The following is a 17,076-nucleotide window of genomic DNA, read 5'->3' as shown; positions in this document are numbered from 1 at the left end:
ACGAGTACACAGAGTTGAAAATTTTAACATATTTTTCTATGGTCAGATTTTCAAAAAAAAACATTAGTCACGTGTAGTGCCCTTGTATATGCGGGTTACCTTTATTCAACTCACGAGTACACAGAGTTGAAATTTTTAACATATTTTTCTATGGTCAGATTTGAAAAAAAAACATCTAAAAATTATCACAAATGATTAAAATCATGATAAAAGGGTTACTTGGAAGTTTTGGAGCGATTTGAACGGTTGAATTGGATGGAGGAATGTTGTTTTAGTTTCTCTGCATAGCTCCTTGCTCAAAACAAAAATGACAAATATGTGAGCCCAAAAGTCCTTATATAAGTTGCAAAATGAAAATTATTTTTCCAAAAGTTGAATTTTATCTTATGAACTTTTTGACCTTTTGGCTTTGAGTGTCAGGAATGGGTTGTCTTTACAGGAAATTTTGGATACTTCTTCGAGAAAGCTTTTTGGTCCCATGACTGTAGAACCATCATGGCAGGTATCGTTTTCTTACTGGCATATAGGTTAGGGAATAAAACTCTCCGCTGCATTTTGTATAATAGCCTCCATATTGCGATATGTTTTCCATAGGGTCGACCCTATCATGTCTTGGTTCACAAACCAATTTCACTCACTGACTTTAAAATCATGAAGTGATGGTAGAGCCAACCTTTACATGGGCATCATTGTTAGATCCTCGCTGACATTTGTTGCCCATGCTGCTATATTGAGTAGGCTCAGGAGTCCTCTTTAGTCCCACCATGACTTATGCGTTGAAGACTCATTATCGTTCTTCTGCCCTATTTTTTGGCCTTATACCCTAGAGGCTCCTTTGTGTTGATTTATACTGTTGCATTGCATATTGACTATTTGCACCTTTTGGCCTTGAGCCGGCTTCACTTGGACTCGTGTTTAAGCCATTTTTCAACCATGTCTTTTGCAAAATCAACCTTGCAATCACTTAGCCTTTGTGACTTGATGCACCCTTTTACTCATGGAAAGAGAATTCCTTTGAGTGTCCTTGACCAATTTCGCCACCTTGCATTGAGCATAGGAATGTCCCCTCCCAGGAACTAGAGCATATGTTTTTTCGACAGTCGTTCTTTCCATTGTACTATAGCATTCTTTTATTATTTTTCAAGCTTCATATAAAATAAAAAGACAAAAAAATATATATATTCCAAAAAGAGCGGGAACAAGACATTATTTCCATATTTGATGGTAGCTAGAGTCAATTGTGTCACCCTTGAACAAAGCACTCAAAAGAAAGTCTTTCCTCCATTAGGATGGGCTTTAGTTTGACTTAGGAGAGCCTTAACCTTGTTATTGAGTCAGTACTCCTCCGATCGGTTACCTCTTCCAATCATATGGAGAGTTTGCTTATACCTCTTGCAAGACAAACTTATAAAAAGTTATCATATGCTGCCATGTAGTCACAGTTGAGTCGTGCTTTTGTTTAAGGGAAGTAAACTTGAGATGGCCTCTTTGTGGTGTCTCTTGACCTATTTTTCAATCAGTCATCCCTAGTTGTCAGTGTCATGTTCGTTATCACATTAGATATATTGGTCCTTTTCTCGTGCTAGTTTGGGAAGGTCTCCATTGACTTCTTGCTGGCGGATCTTGCTCTTATCAACTACGACAAATTGCTCTGAGGGAAGATATAGAGTTGCACACTGGACATATTTTCGTTATTAATAGATCACCTTGTGCTCAACATCAATCAGTATCATGGGGCTTTAACTGAGTGGTTTCCCTTGTGTTCGACATCAGCTTTCATTATCACACATTGGGATTCGTGCAATGCCTTGGTTATTTGACCCTATTCGTGGATTCCTTGCCTCTGTGTCATCTTTCATTATTGGTTGGTTCAAAGGGTTTCTATCATGCGCTAGCCACATCTTGTGTATGCCGGAAATGTGCTTCAATTGCATTACTACATCTTTGTTTATCTAATTCCTTCCACATTATTGGCCTACGGGTTACACTCACACTAGATTGAAGAAGGATGCCTTAATTCCTTCCTTCTAGCGGATCTTTTCCCATCGACTTCAACTCATTACTCTGGGAAAGAGATCTAGATTCCATTTGGTAGTACCTTATGGTTTGCAATCATCAATGGCATATTTGATCCAGGTGGATGTTGGTGGCCACCCACCTATCCCACTTGGACCCCCACAATTGTCTCTTTTAGCTTTTTAGTTTCCGTAATTGTAGCACAATTTACTATTTTTAGTAGTTTTTCGGGTTCTGAACTTCCGGAGCCGTTTTTAGGCCCTAAACGAGGATTTTTGGTAAATATGGGAGCAACATGGTTCCATGTTCTAATGTTTCTCTTCCCAAAGTTGTAATTCTCGGATAGATCTTTCTAACAAGCTATTGTATGCATCAAATGAAGATCGGGTGCCAAAGTTATGACCCTGGGAAGTTGATGTACCAACTTACCCAAAACGGGGCCCACAATTTGGCGTTTCATCTTCTAGGGTTAGGTTTTTGGATGTTTAGGGTTTTCCATTGTTGCTCAACAATAAATAGGCCTTCAAGCCTCATTTTAACGCAGTTCAGAGGCATGTATCCAACACATCTCTTCTCAGAGATAAGCTACCATCACCCTAGCTGGTTTATTTACATTTCTATTTGTAAGCATATTTCAGTCTTTTACATTAATGAAATGGAGTATTATTTCCACCGTATCTCTGTATTTATGGTTATCTTTTTAATTTATTGCATTCCAGCTTAAATCCAAATCAGTGGTATCAGAGCGATTTGCTTTTTCTCTATTTTTCTTTGCATGTCCCCAACGAGGTCGAGATATAAGGAGTTAGGGCTTGAACTGGTCGAACCTTTGCAAGACCAGCCTCCAAAATCCCGACAACCTCCCATGGTGGATGAAAATAAAGATGAGGGGGCAGGAGATCCTATCAAAATCTTGCTCGAAGAAGCCCTTGAGTGACAAAGGAATGCGATGATGGGCAATTTTGCCTGGATCCTTCAGTGGCTACCCAAGGGCGACGCATCAACTTCCAATAGCTACTCTGGAAACGCCACACTATTTAAGGTACAAGTTAAATTTGAAATCCCCATATTTGAGGGTCAGATAGATGCAGATGCATTAGATAAATGGCTAAATCTGCTAGAGGGTTATTTTTCTGTTCATGATTTTCCAATCGGGAAAAGAATATTTTTGCTCTTCTCAAAGCATCCCCCCACGTCAAGGACTGGTGGGAAACCTACTGTGAGCAGAATGATGAAAGTACAGGGTCACTATTTTCAGTTGCACCCACTTGGAATTCATTCCAGGATGTTGTCAAGGAGCAGTACCACCCTGTCAAAAGATATGAGGAAAAATACATAAAGTGGACCACGCTGCGGCAGGGAAAAGACCAAGATGTGCCAGAGTTCACAAAATTTTTTCATACCCTTTGCACATAGTTGGGTATCAAGGACTCTGCGATACATTTGGTACTCAAGTACTTCGGCTGCCTACACAGATACATCCAGAAAGAGATGGAGTTCCTGAACATCTTCTCGCTCGGCATCGCGTACCGATACGCTGTCAAAATTGAGCAAAAGTTCAAACAAAAGAAGTGAGACTTTGGATCTGCAAATCTGAAGTAAGGGAAAGGCTTCCCCAAATCGCAAAACCAAGGACAAAGCCAATACGGGGCAACCCAAGACAACCCATCGAAGCCGCAAGAAAAGAACAACACCACGAAGTCGAATAAGGACATAAGAAAGTGGTGTGAGTTCCGCAAGATCCCCACTCACAACACAAGTGAGCGTCGGACCAAGCAATCATTATTGGCCAAGTTGAAGGCTTCAGAATTAGATGCATGTTCCGACCCTTAGTTAGAACCCGACAAGGGGAATGGAAAAGGGAAGCAGATCATTGATACAGAGCCCAACGTCACTGTTTCCACCACCAAGATCCAAAAGAATGCGCCTAAAGATCCAGAGGAGGGGGAACGTCTTTTCCACTCACAAATGTGGGTGAAGGGTTCAGCACTACAATTCATTGTTGACAGTGGAAGCCAAAAGAACCTCATTTCAACAAAGGTCGTGAAGCAATTTGGCCTACCGACTACACCACACCCGCAACCGTACAGTATCGGGTGGCTTCACGAAGGATGAGATCTCTGAGTTTGCCAGCAGTGCCACCTTCCCTACAGCATCAAACCCTTCACAGACGAGGTATTGTGAGATGTTACACCTCTGGATTTTTTTGATGTATCATTAGGCCAGCCATACTTGTGGAGGAGACATGTTGTGTATGAGTCAAGGCCTCGCTCTATTATTATTTCTTTGGGTAATTCATTATAAAAGATACTATAGGTAGCCCCACCTACTACCACCTCTTTGATCGCTGCTAAGAAAGGCAGCAATCTCATCTCACAAATTAGGAAATTTATTTTATCTCTGGTTTGCTCCTAAAGTAAGGGGAATATCGTTGCCACATCCATGGCCCCCGCGAAGGGTTCCTCCACGCAGCAATAGCAGCAAAGGGATATGGTCATGATAGAACATAGGAACATCTTCTCCTCACCCACATGGACACCGTTTCATTATCAGGTACCACGTAAGTTTCAAGTGGGCGACAAAGTCTGGTTGCATATACAGAAAGAATGCCTTACAAGAGCCCATCAAAAGCTCAGACCATTCCGACATGGTCCTTACAGCATTACCAAGGTTATGGGAAACAATTATTTGGAGAAAAACATTCCTCCATTCCTTCACTTGCACCGAGTTTTTAATGTGGAATGCCCTCAACCATGCTTCCCACCATTACTGGACACATCAAAGATTGCAGAACAACCCACTAGGGACCAAGTTCAGCAGATGGAGGAACTCAATGCAATGGGGACCATTTCTTCCTACGGGGGGAGGAATGATCTAGGTGGATGTTTGTGGCCACCCACCTATCCCACTTGGACCCCCACAACTATCTCTTTCATTTTTTCAGTTTCCGTAATTGTAGCACAATTTACTATTTTTAGAAGTTGTTGAGGTCTTGAACTTCCAGAGCCGTTTTGAGGCCCTAAACGATGTTTTCTGGGAAATATGGGAGCAACATGGGTCCATCGAATAATTTTTCTCTTCCCAAAGTTGTAATGCTCGAATATATCTTTCTAACGAGCTATTGTATGCATCAAACTGAGATCGGGTGCCAATACGACCCTGGGAAGTTGATGTACCAACTTACCCAAAATGGGGCCCACAATTTTGGCGTTCATCTTCTAAGGTTAGGTTTCTAGATGTTTAGGGTTTTTCATTGTTTCTCAACAATAAATAGGCCTTCGATCCTCACTGTAACACAGTTCAGAGGCATGTAGCCGACACATCTCTTCTAAGAGATACACTACCATCGCCCTAACTAGTTCATTTCCATTTCTCTTTGTAAGCATATTTCAGTATTTTACATTAATGAAATGAAGTGTTATTTCCACTGCATCTCTATATTTATGGTTATCTCTGTAATTTATTGTGTTCCTACTTAAATCTAGACCAGTGGTATCAGAGTGGTCTGCTTTTCCTCTATTTTTCTTTGCATGTCCCCAACGAGGTTAGGATATGAGTTAGGGCTTGCACTGGTCGAACCTTTGCAAGACCAGCCTCGCAAATCCCGACAGCCTCCCATGGTGAATGAAAAGAAAGACAAGGGGCAGGAGATCCTATCAAAATCTTGCTTGAAGAAGCCCTCAAGTGACAAAGGAATGCGATGATGGATAGTTTTGCCCAGATCCTTCAGCGGCTACCCAGGGGTGATGCATCGACTTCCAACAACTACTCTGGAAACGCCACACCATTTAAGGTACAAGTTAATTTTTAAATCCCCATATTCGAGGGTCAGATAGACACAGATGCCATAGATAAATGGTTAAATCTGCTAGAGGGTTATTTTTCTGTTCATGATTTTTTCAATCGGGAAAAGATTATTTTCAGTCTTCTTAAAGAAGCCCCCCACGTCAAGAACTAGTGGGAAACCTACAGCGAGCATAAGGATGAAAGTACAGGCTCACTATTTTTAGTCACTCCCACTTGGAATTCATTATGGGATGTCGTCAAGGAGCAGTACTACCCTGTCAAAAGTTATGAAGACAAATACATAAAATGGACTATGCTGCAACAAGGGACCAAGATGTGCCAGAGTTCACAAATATTTTCATACCCTTCACACACAGTTGGGTATCGAGAATTCTGAGCTTCATTTGGTACTAAAGTATCACAGCTGCCTACACAGATACATCCAAGAAGAGATGGAGTTCCTGAACATCTCCTCGCACGGTGTACTGATACGCTATCCAGAGGTTGTCAACAAGATGATAATGTACATATTATGCATGTACAAATCTAAGCATCCATGAGCATGGGATGAGAGACTCCCCTATGTGTAACACAGCTACAACTAAGCTCTCCATAACTCAACTGGACACAACCCTTTCATGTGGGCCTGAGATTTCAACTATTGTGTCCCATTGATGTTGGAATGCCTCTTGCAACTACACAGACAAAATTTTCACATGTCCAAATCGAAGCTAACAAGCCCATCAAGTTTATTGAATGCATTTAACACATCCACCAACAGGTTCATGATATCCTAGGTGAAGCCAATACTAAGTAGAAAAATGTCATGATCAACATCGGGTGCCACATAAGTTTCAAATGGGTGACAAGGCTTGGTTACATTTACAGAAGGAACACCTTTTCGAAGCTGTCGGATGCTTTGGCCACTCTAATATGGGCCTTACACCATCACCAAGGTTGTGGGTGACAACGCTTTTGAGCTAAGTATCCCCCTATTCTTTATCATGCACCTAATATTCAATGTGGACCTCCTTTGACCATAGTTTCCACCATTGTTGGACACATTAGATATTGTTGAGCAGTTGACACCAACAAAGCTCAACCCAAATTGCATTGAAAAGACCACAAATGATGAGATCATGGAAACAAAAATTAAGAACAATTGCTAATAGAGGATTCAACTGTATCGAGTCGTCAAATCTAGCGAGCTCCTTAACCAAGGGATGTGGTTAACTAGGGACCAAGTTGAAAAGAATTTCCCTCACCTTATGGAGGCACTCAATCCAATGGGGACCTTTGCTTCCTAAGGGGGAGGACTGGTACAAGTGGATATTGGTGGCAACCATCCTATTTTACATGGATCCCCAACACTATTTTCTATTAATTTCTTATTTTTTAGCATACTTTCCTATTTTCGTAGTTTTCTATTTTTGATAGTTTTCTAGTCCTGAACTTATAGAGCCATTTTAAGGCCCTAAACAACTTTTTTTGGGGAAATGAACATTCGATCAATCCTTGCAATAAAAAGTTGTTTTTCCTGGATATAAATTTTTAATTGGATATCATGCATGCCAAACAAAGAATGTATGTCAAAGTTACAACCCTTGGGAAGTTGATGTTGCAACTAACCCCATCTGGGCCTCTACCTTTTGGTGTTTCATCTCCTAGGTTTAGGTTTTTTCATGTTTAGGGTTTCTCATTGTTTCTTCATGATGAAAATGCCACTGAACCTCATTGTAACACAGTTTGGAACACATGTATTTGTCACATCTCTTCTCAGGGATAAGCTACCATTGCCTGAGCTAGTTTGTTTTCATTCTGCATGTAAACAATTTCTAACATTTTATATTTATTAATTGAAGTTTAGTTTCTCTGTGTTTTTTTTAATCTATATTTCATTTCATTCCTTCAATGTATCTAAGTGTTTATGTTTTAATTTTGTATTTCATTTTTTCCCTTTCATAAATCCAGATCATCTTCCATCTTCCTAATAATGTTGTTTGTATCTTTCAAAAATGTTATATTCATACACTATCTTCTTCTATGGAAAATGACAATTAAATTTACTACCAATATGGATGGGAATAGATAAACTAGCAATGGCACAAGGGTGGCTTTTAAGAGAACTAAGGGCTTTGTTATGGTGTGTAAAAAATCTGAAATGTCTACATATTTACCTTCTCATATGATGTATTATGCTCATTGCTTAATAGCATTCAAGTATTGGTTCAAATTCATTAACAAACCACCTTGATATTCCCTTATGTAGAGTTATTGTAGGTTACCTATATATACTACTCATAATAGGGGGAATTATTTCTTGAGTATCGTAATGAAATGTTAACTATGAGAAAAGTCAGTGAACAAGGATTGTCTAGCTTAAATACAATTATAATTTACTTATACTATTGGTATAGTTATATATTATTCAAAGGTATTAACATTTAAAAAAGTAATAGAACAAGCTATTTATACCATCTTTTGGATGCAAAATATCATTTCAATGTGGATCATCCTCTTGTTTCTCAGAATGAGCACTTGGTAGTTGATGGCTTAAAAAATGTCAAATGTTGGTCATTTCGTTACCACTTGTCATTTAGCCAAAAGTGCATTGTTCTATTCAAAAGAAATTTAAGGCAATAAATATTGTTATAAATAAAGGAAAGAAAATTTAGAAGACAAACAATAGAATACATAGGAGGTGAAATATCAATGGTGTTGTGATAAATGATTATCTAATCATCCGTGAGATGTATGCTAAGATAACTGAAATGTAATCAATATTTTATTTTGTTGGTAGCTTTGATGGAAGCTTAATAATATACAAGGTTTATACAAAAAAATTAAAAAAGAAAAAAATTAAGATAAGGCAATATGCAGGTCATTGCATTGAATTTGGTGAATAGTTTACATTATTATTACAAGTATATCTAACGAACTAGAGTTCCTGCTATTGATCCAACAACTTTCAAATTCCTTTTCTGAGCAAAAGGACGTAGGTAAATCTCATTATTTAATGGAGCTTAAAAATTATTTTAAGCTTTGGTTTTTATATCAAAATTAATATTGATAAATTAGTATAGTTTCATAATTATTTTTTAACTTTTAGAATATGTGTTGTAAAATTAATCTATCTTCAATTGTTTCCTACCACTCTGATGTAGCCATAACATGACACAAATAGTGAAAAATAAGGCACAAGGCACATTATTTTCACCTTTGAAAGACTTCGCTTAAAATTTCTCAAAAATCCACTTCTTTAGTGATCAATTTGAATGCCTCACTTCATTCATTGAAATTATTTACATATTTTATGAAAAGATGGACTATCTTGACATCTTCATAGTAAATATGCCCCAAGAGTTTTTGTATTTTGAATGAGGCCATAAAGATTGTCCCATTTACATGCTTAAATATTCTTCTTTTATACAATTGCTTGTATAAAATAACTAATCATAGTCTTCTTAATCTTAATTGCTTGAGAAAAGAAAAACAATACCATACCTATAAATCATTAAAACTATGTAATAAAGTATATAGAATCTTCATAGATGTATTCTTATAAGTAGTGGGAACCTAAGCTGGTTTATTATCATCTCTATTACAAACTTGGAAAATGAAATAAGAAAATACTAGCAATACATTGGAAAATGAAATAAGAAAGCACTAGCAATACATCTAGATTTTAAAGTGAATTGCCACAAAGGTTGGCATGTCTCTAGAGACTTGAACACACTACTTGGAACACAAATCACGAATCATGCCACTAAAGCTAAATTCCTTTAACTATTTATTTAAATAAAATTAAAAATATAAAATTATTAACATTTTAAATTATAATTAAAAATACATATTAATTATTACTATATTATTAAAAAAATATTAAATAAATAAAAGCTATATTTTCGAATATTATTTATTTCCATTAATAAAAAAAAATATTTTATTAAAATTAAATTTTGTATCATTATTTTAATGTATTAAAATAACAAATATAATTAATATTTTTTTTCTTATTAAATCTTAAAAAATATTAAATATAAACCGGTTATTCATATTTTTACATTTTTGCATATAAAAAATTGAATCCAATTTCTTTTCCAGATATTATTACTCTCACATTCTATATAAAGTAAACTCTTATAGGTAAATAACACATTAGAGTTTTAATATTTTGGATGCAATGTGGAAAATATAAATTCATTGTCAAATTAAATTCCTCACTTTCCCTATTAAATAAATTCTCATTCATAGATAAATAAATAATTATTGAGTTAATAACATATTTAAAAATAGGGAATGCGGGGAGCGACGGAGGCAGAATAAACTAGGGTTTCAGGGCTGTTGCAGGGGCGACTCTCAATGGATGGGTGACAAGGATGGAGCTCCAATCCCTCCTTCAAACAGGTTGTGACCAGCAGGGGTAAAAAACCAATGGAATATGACAGAGGCGCTGCAATGGGAAGGAATAAGAACAGTGACGAGGAACAATATGGACAGAAGTCAAAGGAGAACAACATCACTAAAGAAAATGAGGAAGAAGACAAGGAACAAGGAACAAAAAACAAAGCACACATGGGTCCATGTAAACCTTAAGTTGTTGTTACTCCTAGAGTTTTTTAAATGAACCTGCTCTGTAGGAGCATAGGGACCATATGCAAACTTATGCTATCATTTTTAAATTCATGGGTTTATGGCCCACTGAAAAAGCCTTACAAATGTGGATAAAATATCATTGGAAACCAAAAGGAAGCATTGAACTACACCTTAGGTCGAAGGGTTTCTTCATAATGGTATTTGCAAACATCGAAGACAAGGATAGAATTTTTGAAGGCAGGCCCTACTTTTATGCTGTAGCGGGTCTCTATATGAGACCATAGATCATGAATTTTGTTCTAGAACATGAGACCTATACTTCGGTCCCAGTTTGGGTAAGACTCTATTCTCTTCCTCTCGATTATTGGTAAACAGAGTCCTTATCGGCCATAGGAAACAAGTTAGGACGTTTTTTCAAAGCTTCTGAAGCCACTAGGAGGGGAAAGTACACTTCCTTTGCTAGAATATGTGTGGAGATGGATCTCTCTGGAGCTCTACCAGATGAGGTAATATTAGAAGTTTTTGATGAAGAATGGGTGAAATCTATGGAATATGAACATATTCCATTCAAATGCTGCAAATGCCATGAGCATGGGCATCTATTTAGGGACTGCCCTCTCACTAAAATAGAGAATAAGTGTAAAACTAACGCAATGAAAGACTCTGAAAGCTTTCACAGAGTGGCACACAAAGGAAAAGGAAGCAAGAAGGGATCAAAGATACAAAAATATGATGGACAACAAGTCAGTCAAAACAAGTTCGAAGTCCTGGAAGGGGAGGAAGGGATTACTACTGCAGACTAGATGAAGGGAGAAGGTTTAATGGAGGAAGGGAAAGAAGAGGACAGGGAACAAACACCAGATAAAAATCATCAGACAGAAATGATGGTGAGTGATGAAGAAACAAAAATGGATCATGAGATGACCCAAAACGAGATGGAAATGGAGGACCAAGAACTTCAGGAGATTCTTGAGAAAGAAAATCTAGATCTAGAGGATTTCTTGATTCAAGGAACCAACGAAGGAATAGAATCTTTACCTCCAAAAGAGTTTAGCAGAGTCTAGTAGTTATTTATATGGAGAACCCAAAACAAAGGGCCGGAGAGGCAAGGAGACAAGGAAAAGAAGAATAGCGAAGGGGTTAAAATGATGAAAACCACACCTAGATTAGCACCCATAAACCCAGGAAAGAAAAGAGGCAGGAAAAGGAAAAACGAGCTATTGATGGAATGTGGAAAGCTAATGACAGACTCAAGTAAGATGAAAGACCTAAATAGCTACTCTTTTACCAATCTTTAATAATGAAGTTTACTTCTTGGAATATTAGAGGACTTAGTAGTAAAAGAAAACAGAGACTGATTAGTAATATAATGAAACAAACAGCACCAGATGTGATCTTCATCCAAGAAATTGAATGTTCCATACAAAAAATAAAAGAGATTCACAGTAAATGGCTCAATAGTTATGAGTTTCTGGAACTCAAAGCAGAGAATACAACAAGAGGTATACTCACCCTTTGGAATCCAAAAAAATAGACATTTTAGATGCTGAGGCATCTAGAGAATATTTATCAGTGGTCATACAGCCTGTAGGAGATAAGGAAACCTACCTGGTTACAAATTTTTATGGTCCCCAAGTACTGGAGGGTAAACTCAAATTTCTAGATTCTCTGGAGAGCCTCAGAGATAGACATTCAGGAATTCCTTGGATTTTGGGAGGTGATTTCAACATGATCAAATCACTTTCAGAGAAAAAGGGTGGAACCAGAGTTCTAAACAAAGACTCTCTGAAGTTTCAGACTTTTATAGATACTATGAGATTAGTGGATATAGTAACGGGTAATGGCATATTTACCTGGAACAACAAAAGAGGAGGAGAGTCTTAGGTGGTTTCAAAACTAGACAGATTCATGATTTCAGAAGACCTTATGCTCAACAAGAAGCAAATATCAGCAAGAATTCTCCCCTTTGGAGGCTCTGATAACTGGTCGGTTCATTTGGAGGTGCAGAGCATTGGTACTCCCCAGAACAAACCTTTTCAATTTGCAAACATCTGGCTTTCCCATCTAGATTTAAACAACAACATAGCCAAGTGGTGGTCAGAGGATTTGAACATTCAGGGCACAAGAATGTTCCTTCTTTAGAAAAGACTAAAACACATCAAGCTTGGGCTCATAGATTGGAATAAGAATGAATATGGAAACATTTTTTAGGCTAAAAAAGTTATGGAGGGCAAAATGCAGGAACTCAACCAAGCCCTTATCACAGATGGCTTCGATGTAGCCAAAAATTATTAGTCTACTAAATATAATCAAGACTGGGAGAATTTATGCAAACAGGAGGAAATATTTTGGAGGCAAAAATCTATGGTTCAATGGCTCAAAGAAGGAGAACGCAATACCATATTTTTCCATAGATCCACTATGGCTAACAGAGCACACAATAGAATTTCACTGATCAAGGATGAGAGAGGTAATCAACATAACTATCATACAGATATAGAAGCAGTTCTTGTTAATCGCTTTCGAGATATAGCCAAGGAAACCTGTCATGACAGAGAAAACTCCATCACGGACTTCACCAAACATATTATTAAGCTGGTGTCCAGAGAAGAAAATTCCAACCTTAACAAGCCAGTGACCGAAGAAGAGGTCTATGAAGTGCTCAAAGAAATGAAAAATGGTAAAGCACCTGGCCCAGATGGGTTCAATGTAGATTTCTTCAAGGCTTGCTAGAATATTATAAAACAGGATATTCTGCATGTTGTAGAAGATTCTAGGTTGAACAAAACTATTTTGAAAGCTCTGTACACCTCCTTCATCGCCCTGATTCCTAAACAGGAGGCAACCCAAACTCCTGACAAGTTTAGACCAATAACTTTATCCAATGTGGTTTACAAGATTATCTCAAAAGTGGTGGCCAAAAGACTCAAACCTCTCCTTCCTACCCTTGTTTCCATGGAACAATCTATGTATGTGGAAGGAAGGAAAATTATTAATAATATTATTCAAGCCCATGAGATGGTTCACTCTATGACTAGCAATAGAAAGGCTGGTATGATCATGCAATTGGACATAGCCAAGGCCTATGATAAACTGAATTGGAATTATACCAGGAAAGTTCTTATTGCTTTTGGGTTTGATCACACAACTGGGTGAGATGGGTCCTAGCCCTGGTCACTTCCTCTAGCTTCTCAATTCTAGTTAATGGCTCTCCATCTGAAACTTTTCTTCCTTCTAGAGGCCCTAGACAGGGGTACCCACTCTCTCCCTTTCTCTTCATCCTCATGATGGTAGGACTGGGTCAGTCTATCAAGCATGCTAAAGAAGTGGGTAAGATCAAAGGTCTCAAACTTTCTGATAGGGGACAGGCTTGGACACATCAACAGTTTGTGGACGACACCATGCTGCAGGGAATCCCCACAGTCAAAGAAGCTCTCGCATACAAACAAATTCTAAATGACTTTGCCAAGGCTTCAGGTATGGAGGTTAATCTCTCCAAATCTAATATTTTTTTCTTCAATACTCATATTTGCCATTAACAGAAACATTGCTAAAATTCTGGGCTTTCAAAGGGATTCTCTCCCCTCAAAATATTTGGGGGTTCCTCTAACTGCTAAGCCATTATGGAAGTTGGTCATTAATAAACTGCAAGACAAAATTAGGAAATGGACCATCAGGACCTTAAACTTGGCTGGCAGGTTGCTGCTCACGAAGGTCGTTCTACAATCAATCCCAGTTTTGATGCTTTCTGCTCTCCTTGTGCCTAAAGGAGTCTTGCATCTATTCATAACCATACAAAGAGATTTTCTCTGGGGCAAGGGGGAAGAAAAGAAGAAATGGGCCTTGGTAGCTTGGGAAAAAATTTGCAAACCCAGAAAACAAGGGGGTATTGGTTTGGATGATCCTGTAATTTTAAGCAAAGCTTTAGGGGCTAAATTATGGTGGCATTGGATAAAAGAACCAAAGGCTCAATGGGCTATAATTTGAAAAGAAAAATACGCCAGCTCATGGCAAAGTAATGACCATATTTGAATGGATGGAAATATTAAGGGATCTCACATTTGGAACAAGGTCTAGGATAATAGAAGACTTGTCCAAGACAATGGCTTCTAGGAAATCAAAGAGGGAAACTTAGCTCTGTTATGGGAAGATAGATGGCAACAAGAGCCCATTCTATTAAGTGAGGATTTGAAGGATCTTAAGGCAGAGACAGACGCTAAAGTATTATACAAGGTTAAGGATTTCTTCGATCAAACCAACAGTATAGGAAAATGGAGAAATTGGAGGAAATTTGATTTTAGGGATGACAATCCCTTAAAATATAGAGTTGAGCAGCTAATGCAAGAGTTAGATCAAAGCAAAATTTTAGTGTCAGAAGAGAATGACCAGCTGAGATGGGGCAATAAAAACAAGGGCACCTTTAATCTTAAGGAAGCTAAACTTATTCTCTTTGGCTTGGCCTCCCAGGCTCAGGACACAACGTGGCAAAGAATATGGAGACATCAAGGTTAGATGAAAATAAAACTTTTCATGTGGCTGGTTTAGGATAGGGAGATTTTGACTTAGGAAAACATCCGGAAGAGGGGAGTTTTGGGGCCTTCCAGATGCCAGCTTTGTGAAGCTCAAGAAGAAACAATGGAGCACCTCCTCAACAACTGCACCTTTACCTCCAGGTTATGGGATTCTTTTGCCACCATTTTCCAACAGTCAGATAGAGACAAAGGAAGCATCATCAATACCCTTAACAAGTGGAGAAGTAATTTTTCGAATAATGAAGTCCTCGACTCAGCTTGGGCCCTTACGCCAAGCTTCATTATTTGGAATATTTGGAAAGAAAGGAATAACAGAACCTTCAAGGACATAAAAAAACAAGCCCTTCACCTTTTGGATCAGATCTTAAAACAACTTCAGGAGACCATGGGTACTATAGTCTGAAATCTCCCTAAGAATCCACCTTTAGCTCCAGATTTGAGGATTCTCTATCAGCTAGGGTTGCAAGGTCTCGTTCCTTAGGGTCTGGAAAGGAAGATTCTCATTAGAGACTCTGAGCTTGATTTTTGGCACCCACGCCCCAAGGGTTTTTTAAAATTCAATATTGATGGTGCCTCAAAGGGGAACCCGGGTAATGTGGGTCATGGCAGGGTTTTAAGAGATGAAAGAGGAGATATTTTGTTCATTTTCCATGGTCACCTAGGGAGAGCCACCAATAACATGGTAGAAGTTATGGCTATGGAGCAATGTTTAGAATTCATGATTCAGGATAATCGGCACAATGTGATTGTGGAAGCAGATTCCAAGTTAATCATTAAATTAGTTAAGAGAATTAGTTGGGGTACAACACCAAAAAATGCCTCAAGGAACTGGAGGCTCATTCAGATCTTTCAATAGATCCACAGCCACCTTCTGAGCCTCCGCACAGTTAATTTTAAACATGTGCGCAGATCGGCCAATAAATTGGCAGATCTTCTAGCCAATCAAGGAGTGAACTACACAGAAAATAGGTTTGCAATGAAATGGCAAGATCTACCTCAACATAGGCTAAAAGCGAAGTGCCATGATCAGGCTAAGGAAGATTGGTTGGAATTTTGGAGCAGGGCCATGTAGGAGAGCATAGATGACTCAGAAGTGTTATGATCAACGGAGGCTACATGATTGATTATCCAACGAGTGTTTTTCTTCGAAAGACCTTTTTTGTTCGGAGCAATATGCTCAATCACGTTATTAGTGGTTGTAAAGTGGGAATTTTATTTCTCTGGATTTCAGGCAGGCTGGCGGATTCCTCTTCTCACAATGGCACAGGTAAAGTAGATATAGCGAGAGATTGGATGCAGGGATCCTGTGGCGTCCCTGATACCCTGATTCTTTAGACTTTGTTCGAAATACCACGGCTAGAGCGGTTTTGGGATGATTGCAAGCCTCATGAGCAGGAACAGTTTTCCCTTTTCTGTAGTGATCCCATTCAGTGAACGCCACGTGGCAGAGGGGCCGGAGGAAATACTGCTTTGATCACACACTAATGTTCGACGATGTTGATTGGAGCGATATGATCCTCAACTATAGGATTTCGCGAAGAGGATCTACGACTCGTATGGATCGTGAAAGCTGGTGGGTCCACAGGAGCAAATGGTGGCTGTATTACCAGGGGTTATCCACCCGTCAACGTTATACCGGTTTGGGCGCTGTTTTTCGGCGATCGCGGGCCTCGCTAGTGGTTAGTGGTATTTCCGTATTGGGAGCAATCCCATACAGTAGGCTACACATGGCGGTGAGGTTGACCAAAATAGCGCCCTCATTGAAAGCTAAAGTTCAGCATTTTGGCCATCGCGATATGAACCTTTGATATCGGATCAAGAGAGGTGGATCGACGGCTGCGATTGATCGTGCAAGTTGGCCGGATTGGCGGGTAAGTTTTCTTCTTTCTAAATGGGCGAATCAGTCCGCTGCCATCGGATTGGGTCAGTGGGCTCTTCAACAACAATGACATTTAAGGCGGCTTGTTTGGGAGTTAGCGGGAAGTGTCAGTGCTCCTCTTCTTGTCGGGAGGTTTTGGTCTCAGGCGGGAGGCTTGTTGTTTTGGCTTCATTGCAGGCTTCTTCTTCATTTTGACTTTTATAAAAACTTAGATGTAGGGTTTTCAGGGTTGGGGATTTGGCCTCGGGATCGTTCACTGTCGAGGTT

This window comes from Pinus tabuliformis, chromosome 9 (assembly GCF_031772625.1).
Source record: "Pinus tabuliformis cultivar Carrire ecotype Pingquan chromosome 9, CPIR1, whole genome shotgun sequence".
Lineage (NCBI taxonomy): Eukaryota > Viridiplantae > Streptophyta > Pinopsida > Pinales > Pinaceae > Pinus > Pinus tabuliformis.
Note: the sequence above shows the minus strand (reverse complement) of the source record.